Genomic DNA, 7,963 nt, shown 5'->3' on the forward strand with positions numbered 1-7,963 from the left:
TCTGAAATGAGTTTTTATTGGAGCTTTCCTCTTCTACCACTACCACATTTCAAAACTAGGAGTGAGGCCAGGGAGTGACTGTGGAGAGGAAGCTAAGATTCCTGGAGCCTGGACATGAATCAAGAATGCCATGACCTGGGGTGTTTTCCAGGCAATGTACAGTGGCCTGCCATACAGTACTGCTCCCCAGCACCACTTTGAATTGACAAGGAGCAGTTATTGCCATAGAAGACAGCAGACACCCATGGTGCAATTAATGTCAGTGCCAATCAATAAATACTAAATGTCACAGTGACCTCAGAAATGACTTGAGAGTCTCCGCTAGTGTCTGTGCAATGTTCAGCACATGCTTTAAGACTTCCACACCCAAGCTCCACACCCAAGCACTCTTACAAGCTGCACACAGTCCAGCTCTCCAGGATCACCATGCCTCCTTACCCTAGCAGGCCAACACACATTCTCAGTACAGACCTCCACTGCCTGCTTTCTCTGCAGGGCTGTTGGCTGGCCATTGCTGCTTGCCAAAGGCTAGTCCTGGAAGAGAGAAGACAGGGCTGAGTCTTGGAGAAAGGCCAAAGACCGCAGCTGGAGGAGCAGCTATCCAGCCAGTCACAGGAGACCTTTCCAGAGGAGAGCCACTTGATGATTCTTCTTGATGTGATCCCTTCTCAAAGACACTGGTGAGCCCTGGCTACTCAGTGGTCATCGCTAAACACAGAGCAAAAACATGAAACTTCTTGGCAGGGAGACGTAAGCCTAGAGCCCCCAGACTGCTCCTGAGCACCTCACCCCTGTTTTCTAACTCTCATTTCATCTACAGTCAGTATAAGGAGATGACTAAAAATCTTTGCTTTACTTTCACAGGTGAGGGAATTTGGTGTCCTCAATTATATTTTAGATTCCCCAAAACGGGAGGGTGTTGGCAAAGTTCTCTTTCCCCTCTCTGTGTTTTGGTCTCAGTGAGGATAGTGCCCACCCACACTGCATTCATTGTAGGCCTCAGACACATTGTCCTTTGGGTTTCAAGACCAGGTTTGTTTCAAACTGGTTTCTTTCTATAAAACTAAACTTTTGCAATCTTGAAGAGAAACTAAAAATCAGTTAAAATTTTGGATCTCACATATATATATTGTCATTGAGTGGCTAGCGACACAATGAACAGAATCTACCCCCATCCTGTGTGCCATACACACGATCTCTGGCATGCTTAAGCCCCTTTCTATAGTCACTGTGCCAATCCATTCTGTTGAGGGTCTTCCTCTCTTTCTCTGACACTCTACCTTTTCCAGCTTGAGGTCTTTTCGAAGGACTGAGCCCTTCTGACAATACTTAAAACAAAATGCTTAAGGCAAGGTTTCATCATACTTGCCTTCTAAGACAGATTTGTTTGTTCTTTTAGCAGTCCATAGGATAGTGCTCTTCTCCAACACCAAATCAAAGCCATTAAGTCTTATTTTGTAATCCTTATCCATTGTCCAACTTTCAGATGCATAGGAAGAGATTAAAAATTCCATGTTTGGGGCTGGTAATAAATAAACAAATAAATAAAATACCATCTTTGCATCAGGTCCACCATACTCTTTAAACAGATATCCTTGCTCTTCAACACTTTGGAGAGGTCTTCAAGAGCAGACTTTCCCAGCAGCATGTCTTTTGATTTCTTGATACATGGGTGTTGATTGTGGATCCAAGTAAAATAAAATAATCGAAGACTTCAATCTTCACCTCCATCTATCAAGATGTTGCCTACTGGTCCAGTGGTGAGGATTTTTATTTTTTATTTATTGAGATGGAATCCATATTGAAATCTATAGTCTTTGATCTTCTGCAATTAAATGTTTCAAAAGTCTTCCTCACTATATGAGAACTGAGGCACAGAGATTTGTACACCAGTGTTCATAGCAGCGCTATTCACCATCACAAGAACATGGAACAGCCCAAATGTCCAACCACAAATGAATGGATTGAGAAATTATGGTACAGTCACACAATGGAATACTATGCAGCATGAGGGAACAATAACTTTGTAAATTATTACCTAACTTGGGAGGGACTGGAGAGCATTATGTTGAGTGAACTAACTCAGACCCACAAGGATAAATATTGTATAAGGCCATTATTGTAGAATGAGTATAAGGATTCAGGAGAGGCGGGAGAAGTTGGAAGCAGAGGTATGCGGATGTGCAGGGGGTGGAGGGGATTAATCATTGGGTTGTATCATTTGATGGGGAGGGGTGTGAGGGAAATCGAAAGAATTTGTTAGAATTTGTAAATAAATGAATGAAAACAGGAAGAAAGTCAACTTGGGGAAGGGGAAGGAGGGAGAGGGGGTAAAATATGCAACGATGAATGAATGAAAATCTAACTTTTCTGTAAACTTTTGTTAAAATGACAATTAAAATAAATTTTTTTAAAAAGTCTTCCTCACTTTCTGCAAGCAGGTTTGTGTCTTTTGCATAATGCTGCAATGAGTCTTCCTCCTTTCCTGATCCCACATTATAGTCAAACCTTTGGAATAATTTTATATATATATAAATTATAAACTCTAGTGCACACCTTCCCTAATTTTTAACCATGCAGTGCCCTAATTATATAAGTCAAGATGGCTGTTTTTTGGCCTATGTATGTTGTTGTTGTTAAGTGCCGTCGAGTCGTAGGCAACTCATAGCGACCCTATGAAGGAGAGTCCTTGACGCTTGGATGCCTTTCATCCTCTCTCCAAGTTCATAGGGTTTCCGGAGGCAAGCTATTATGGAAGTAGATGCCAATCCTCCTTCCAAGGTCTATGTATAGGTTTTGCAATAAAGTGATTTGTGTATTTGTTCTTAAAACTATGTGGGCCAAATCAAACAAGTGCCATGTATCACCTATACATAAATTTCCCAAAGTAAGGAAGACAGAACAAAAAATAGTATTAATGTAAAGTTAAGGGGGCAGGGTAGGAGCTGTAGCAGTCTTCTAACCCATTCCAAAGAGCAGGCAGCTGGAGCTCTCTAGAAAATGGAATCTCTCTTGCGATTTGCCTTGAAGGTTTTACCTCATCTTCTGGTATGCATGTCTAAGCTCTCCCAACATCCCACAAAGGGTTACCAGATTTGGAAACCATATATAGAGGACATGTAATTAGATTTGAATTTCAGATCAACAATGAAAGGTTTTCTTTGTTTAAGTATGTCCCATACAATATTTGGGGCACAGTCATACAAGGGAAATATTCAAAGTTGATAATTTTAAAAAATATAACAGTGTAAACACAGAATTCTGATTTAACCCAGCATCAGGATTTATTTGCATTATATCCAGTGCCCGCAATTCCAACAGTTCTCTGAACTTTACCCTTCCTGATCGCTCTGTTTACTGCAACCCACTGAGACAATGAAGCCATACAAAACACATCCCCACATTCCAAGAATAAGGATGATGTTTGTGAAAAAATGCTATGGTAAAGACTATGTTACAAGTCTATGGATATACCTAGAAATAACTTTAGATTAGAAGATCCTAAGGTACTTTGGAAGGAGGAGTGGCATCCACTTCCATAATAGCTTGCCTCCGGAAACCCTATGAACCTGGAGAGAGGATGAAAGGCACCCAAGCCTCGAGGACTCTCCTTCATAGGATCATCGCCTGCGACTCGATGGCACTTAACAACAACAACAACAACAAGATACTTTACTCCTAGCTGGGTTCCCTTGGATGCCAACTCAGTCACTGGTTTCTATCAATGAAACTCCTTCTAAAGTCCTTTCCGTAGGCCATCAGCCCACAGAGGACATGGCTCTACTTACTTGTATTACAAACACACTGAAATAGGACATCTCAGTTAGTATTTCCCCAACTCAGTTACATTCTTTGGACCTCTAGCCCTGCAAAATGGACAAAAACATGGTTCTGTGGCTGAATAACCAGAGAAGTGCCAGCTGTATAAGTCCACCTGGAAAAAGTCACTGCAAAGGTCAGCACAGAAAAGGCCAGAGGATTCCTGTGGAAGGGAGACCTTTACTTTCTAATTCTAGATTTATCCAGACTTATTTGACCACAGGGCTCATGAATCGTCATTTCCTCCATCTAACACTTACTTATCTTCAGAGAACTATGAATATTAGAAATGTTTCCCAAGCCCAGCAAACTCTCAAGTTGAATTTTCTTCCCACTACCCTTAGGATTCTGGGGCTTCGTCTGACATACTTTGGACATGTTGTAAGGAGGCAGAGGTCCTTGGAGAGGGACATCATGCTTGGGAGGGTGGAGGGACAGTGCAGAAGGGGAAGGCCCTCTATGAGGTGGATTGATTCAGTGACTGGGGTAATCGGGATGGGTGTGTCGGAGACAGTGCGATTGGCACAGGACAAAGCTGTTTAGGGCTGTTGTACATAGGGTCGCTATGAGTCGCAAATGACTCGACGGCACATAACAACAACAACAACAACCCTTAGGAGTTCTGGTGGTGCAGTGCAAAGCCTGCTGTGCTCCTAATGACAAGGTTGCTCACCTCCAATGGGGTGAATTCACCAGGCACCCCATGGAACAAAGATGGACAGTCTCCTCTGCCGAGCATTTAAAGCCTCAGGACCTTGGTGGAGGGTTATTAGGCGTAAAAACGAATCCGATGACTGTGAGTCTGACTGATCTGGGATGCCGAGTTCTTTAGAAGAAATCTATCTTGGTCCCTTTCCCCATTCTTCTCGTCTTTTCCAAGAAACCTCACTGAGTTCTCAGCCTCTCCAGGCCACATTAGCAGTTCCTTCCTATCGCCAGTGTAGACTTGAGAACCAATTCTCAGCACACTTGTTCACCCATCTCACACCCTCAGGACATTAAGTCAAATATTTTTATTTAGTTCTTTTGCTATTGTTTTCTGATTATTCTGGTTTTATCCTCTGTGGTTCTTCTACCAGGCTTTCTTGGAGGCAAGAACTTTTCTAACCCATAACCTTCAGCACCAGATGGGCTGAGTATCCCAGAATCCTATAGTAAAGGATGGTACACTGTTATTCACGCGTTTGTACTCCAGTTGTTACAGATTCCAGAAATATGCTATGTTTTTTCTTTGTGAGCCAGGAGTTTATTTCTCTTAAGCACCACAAAAAAGGAAAGATCTATGCTAGAATTGTTTTTTGGCCCTTACAATGATCATACCTCATACCAACAACTACAGCCCTGAGGAACTCCCAAATCTAACCCAATCAATGGAAAAACCTGTGAGTGTAGATCTTTTTTATTTGTGTGAATCCAAACTATAAAATAACGTGGGATTTGAAACCTAGAAATTAAAATTATTTCAGATCCATCCTAGGAAATACCACTGTACTATTTGAAGGGAACGACAGCCAGGCATTCTTATTTAAAAACAAACAAAAACCCAGATTACAAAACAACCTACTTTCAAAATCTGAAATTGTTGTTGTTAGGTGCTGTCAACGCCAGTCTGACTCAAAACAACCCTGTGAACAACAGATCTGAACCCTATCTCTGAACCCTGTGCCATCCTCACACTTCCTGACACACTAGAGCCCATTGTGCCAGTCATCATGTCAATCAACTTGGTCAAGGGTCTTCCTCTCCTTCGCCAACTCTCTACTCTCTCTACCATCCCCCTATAAAGAATAGCCCCTCCTAGCAACATACTCAAAGTATGTGAGGCAAAGCCTCATCATTCTTGCCTCCAAAGAGAACTCCAGCTGCACCTTCTCCAAGACATGTCTCTAAGACCTACTGTTTGTTCTTTTGGCCATCCATGGAATGTTCACTGCTCTTCTCCAACACCATAGCTCAAAGGCAGCAACTATCCTTCTGTCATTCTTGTTCACTGTCCAGTTCTAAGATGCATAGTAAGTGACTGGAAAGACACATCTTAGTCCTCAAACTGACATCATTACTCCTCAATAATCTGGAGAAATCCCTCCCTACAGATTTTCCCAGTGCAGTATGTCTCCTTATTTCCTGACTGCTGGTACCAAGGGGTTAATTGAGGATCTAAGCAAGATCAAGCTGTTGACAGTTTCACTTTCTTCACCATCCATCAAGATGTTGCCTATTTGTCCAGTGCTAAGAATCTTCATTTTCTTGACATTGAGATATAATCCATACCAAAGGCTGCTTTTCTTGATCTTCTGCAACAAGTGCTTCAAGTCCTCCTCACTTTCTACAAGCAAGGTTGTGTCATCTGCATAACACAGGTTATTGATGAGTCTCCCTCCAATCGTGATGTCACACTCCTCTTCACAGAGTCCAGCTTCTCGAATAATTCTGCTTAGCATAGAGATTAAATAGTAGGGAGATATAATAAAAAGCTGGCACACTATCTTCTAAATTTTAAACCATGCATTGTTCCCCTGCTCTGTTCACACAATGGCCTCCTGGTCTAGGTATAGATTCTGCATGAGCATAATTAATTGCCCCGGGGCTCCCATTCTTCTCAATGTCAGCCACAACTTGTTATGACCCAAAAGTCAAATACCTTTGCATAGCCAATAAAACACAAATAGGTACTCTTCTGGTATTCTTTACTTTCATCCAGGATCCATCTGACATTTAATGTACCTGGCTGGGTTTTAATAGAGATTGCACTATGGGATACATCATGAATTGCCTATGCAATGAACATGCTAATGATTCAATTCAACTTTCAATTTTTTAGAAAACACTTCTCTTCTACCCTGATATTTTGATTTAAAAAGAAAATTTTGAGCAGTAGAAGTGGAATATCTAAGGGGAATCTAAACACATTGTACAAACCAACTTCACACACACTTTATTATTTCAGAAACACATTCCTTACTACTTCTATTAAATTATATATATATATACACATATATCTTCAAATTCTTATATATATATCTTCAAAATTTTATTAAAAGCATGAGATACATTATTAATTTTGTCCTGTACATACTATACAATAGCAAAGCATGAAGCAAATACTGTAATCTAAGAGTATACATTTCTAAACGTAAGTTGTTGTTAGGTGCCATCGTGTTGAGTACGACCCATAGTGACCCCATAAACAAAAGATCTTAATCCTGTCCTTAATCCTGCCTCATCCTGTCATAATGTCAATACAACTGGTCAAGGGTCTTCTTCTCTTTCGCCAACCTTCTACTCTTGCTAGCATCATGTCCCTGTACAAGGAATAGCCTCTCCTAGCAACATATCCAAAGCATATGAGGCAAAGCCTATCATCCTTGCCTCCAAAGAACACTCTGGTTGAATCCTCTCCATGACATATCTGTTTGTTCTTTTGACCATCCATGGGATGTTCAGTGCTCTTCTCCAAAACCACAGCCCAAAGGCTTCAATTTTCCCATCATTCTTATTAATTGTTTGGCTTTCAGATGCATAGCAAATAATTGGAAAGACTATGGCCTGAATTAGATGTAACTTATAACTGACACCATTACTCCATAATTACTTGGAGGGGTCTCAAACCGTAGACTTTGTTTTGGCCTCTCAACACTCTAGTGCAATTTTTAGAGCCTCTTCTGATATCCAATTCGTTGTTTGGTGGTGTTGTTTTTCCTTCCTTCCTTCCTTCTTTCTTTCTCCTCTCTTTTTGCAATGACCTTTTGTTTGCTTCATAGATGATATCCTTGATATCACCCACAACTCATCTAGAAATCTATCACTGGTGTTCAGTGCCTCAAACCTACTTCTAAGATGACCTTGAAATTCACATGGAATAGATTCAACTTTCTATCTTGATTCCTGTGGACTTATTTTCAATTTCTTTGGCCTGAATTTGATCTTGCATATGAGTAAATGATTGTCTGTCCCTAGCCTAGTGTTGTTTTGTTTGTTATTCTTTTTCAAATTTTCTTTGTTTTTGGTTTTGTTGTTGTTATATATATAAATTGGTTTATTTACAAACTTCAAATATATTGATTTTCCCACTTAATCTTTCCCATATCCTTCACCCCCCACATCAAACTGTACGACCCTATGATTCTCTCTCTCTCTCTCTCTC

The 7,963-nt window shown here is 40.9% G+C and overlaps 1 protein-coding gene across 1 annotated transcript in view; it reads right to left on the reverse strand.

The window, feature by feature from the left end:
• The window catches only part of PRKCE (protein kinase C, epsilon), a 762,004-nt gene that overhangs the window by 376,571 nt on the left and 377,470 nt on the right, over positions 1–7,963 (reverse strand). The gene's annotated exons all lie outside the window — the stretch shown is intronic.

The sequence above is a fragment of the Elephantulus edwardii genome, unplaced genomic scaffold, assembly GCF_000299155.1.
Source record: "Elephantulus edwardii isolate Elephantulus edwardi_28Jun2011 unplaced genomic scaffold, EleEdw1.0 scaffold00019, whole genome shotgun sequence".
Classification (NCBI taxonomy): domain Eukaryota; kingdom Metazoa; phylum Chordata; class Mammalia; order Macroscelidea; family Macroscelididae; genus Elephantulus; species Elephantulus edwardii.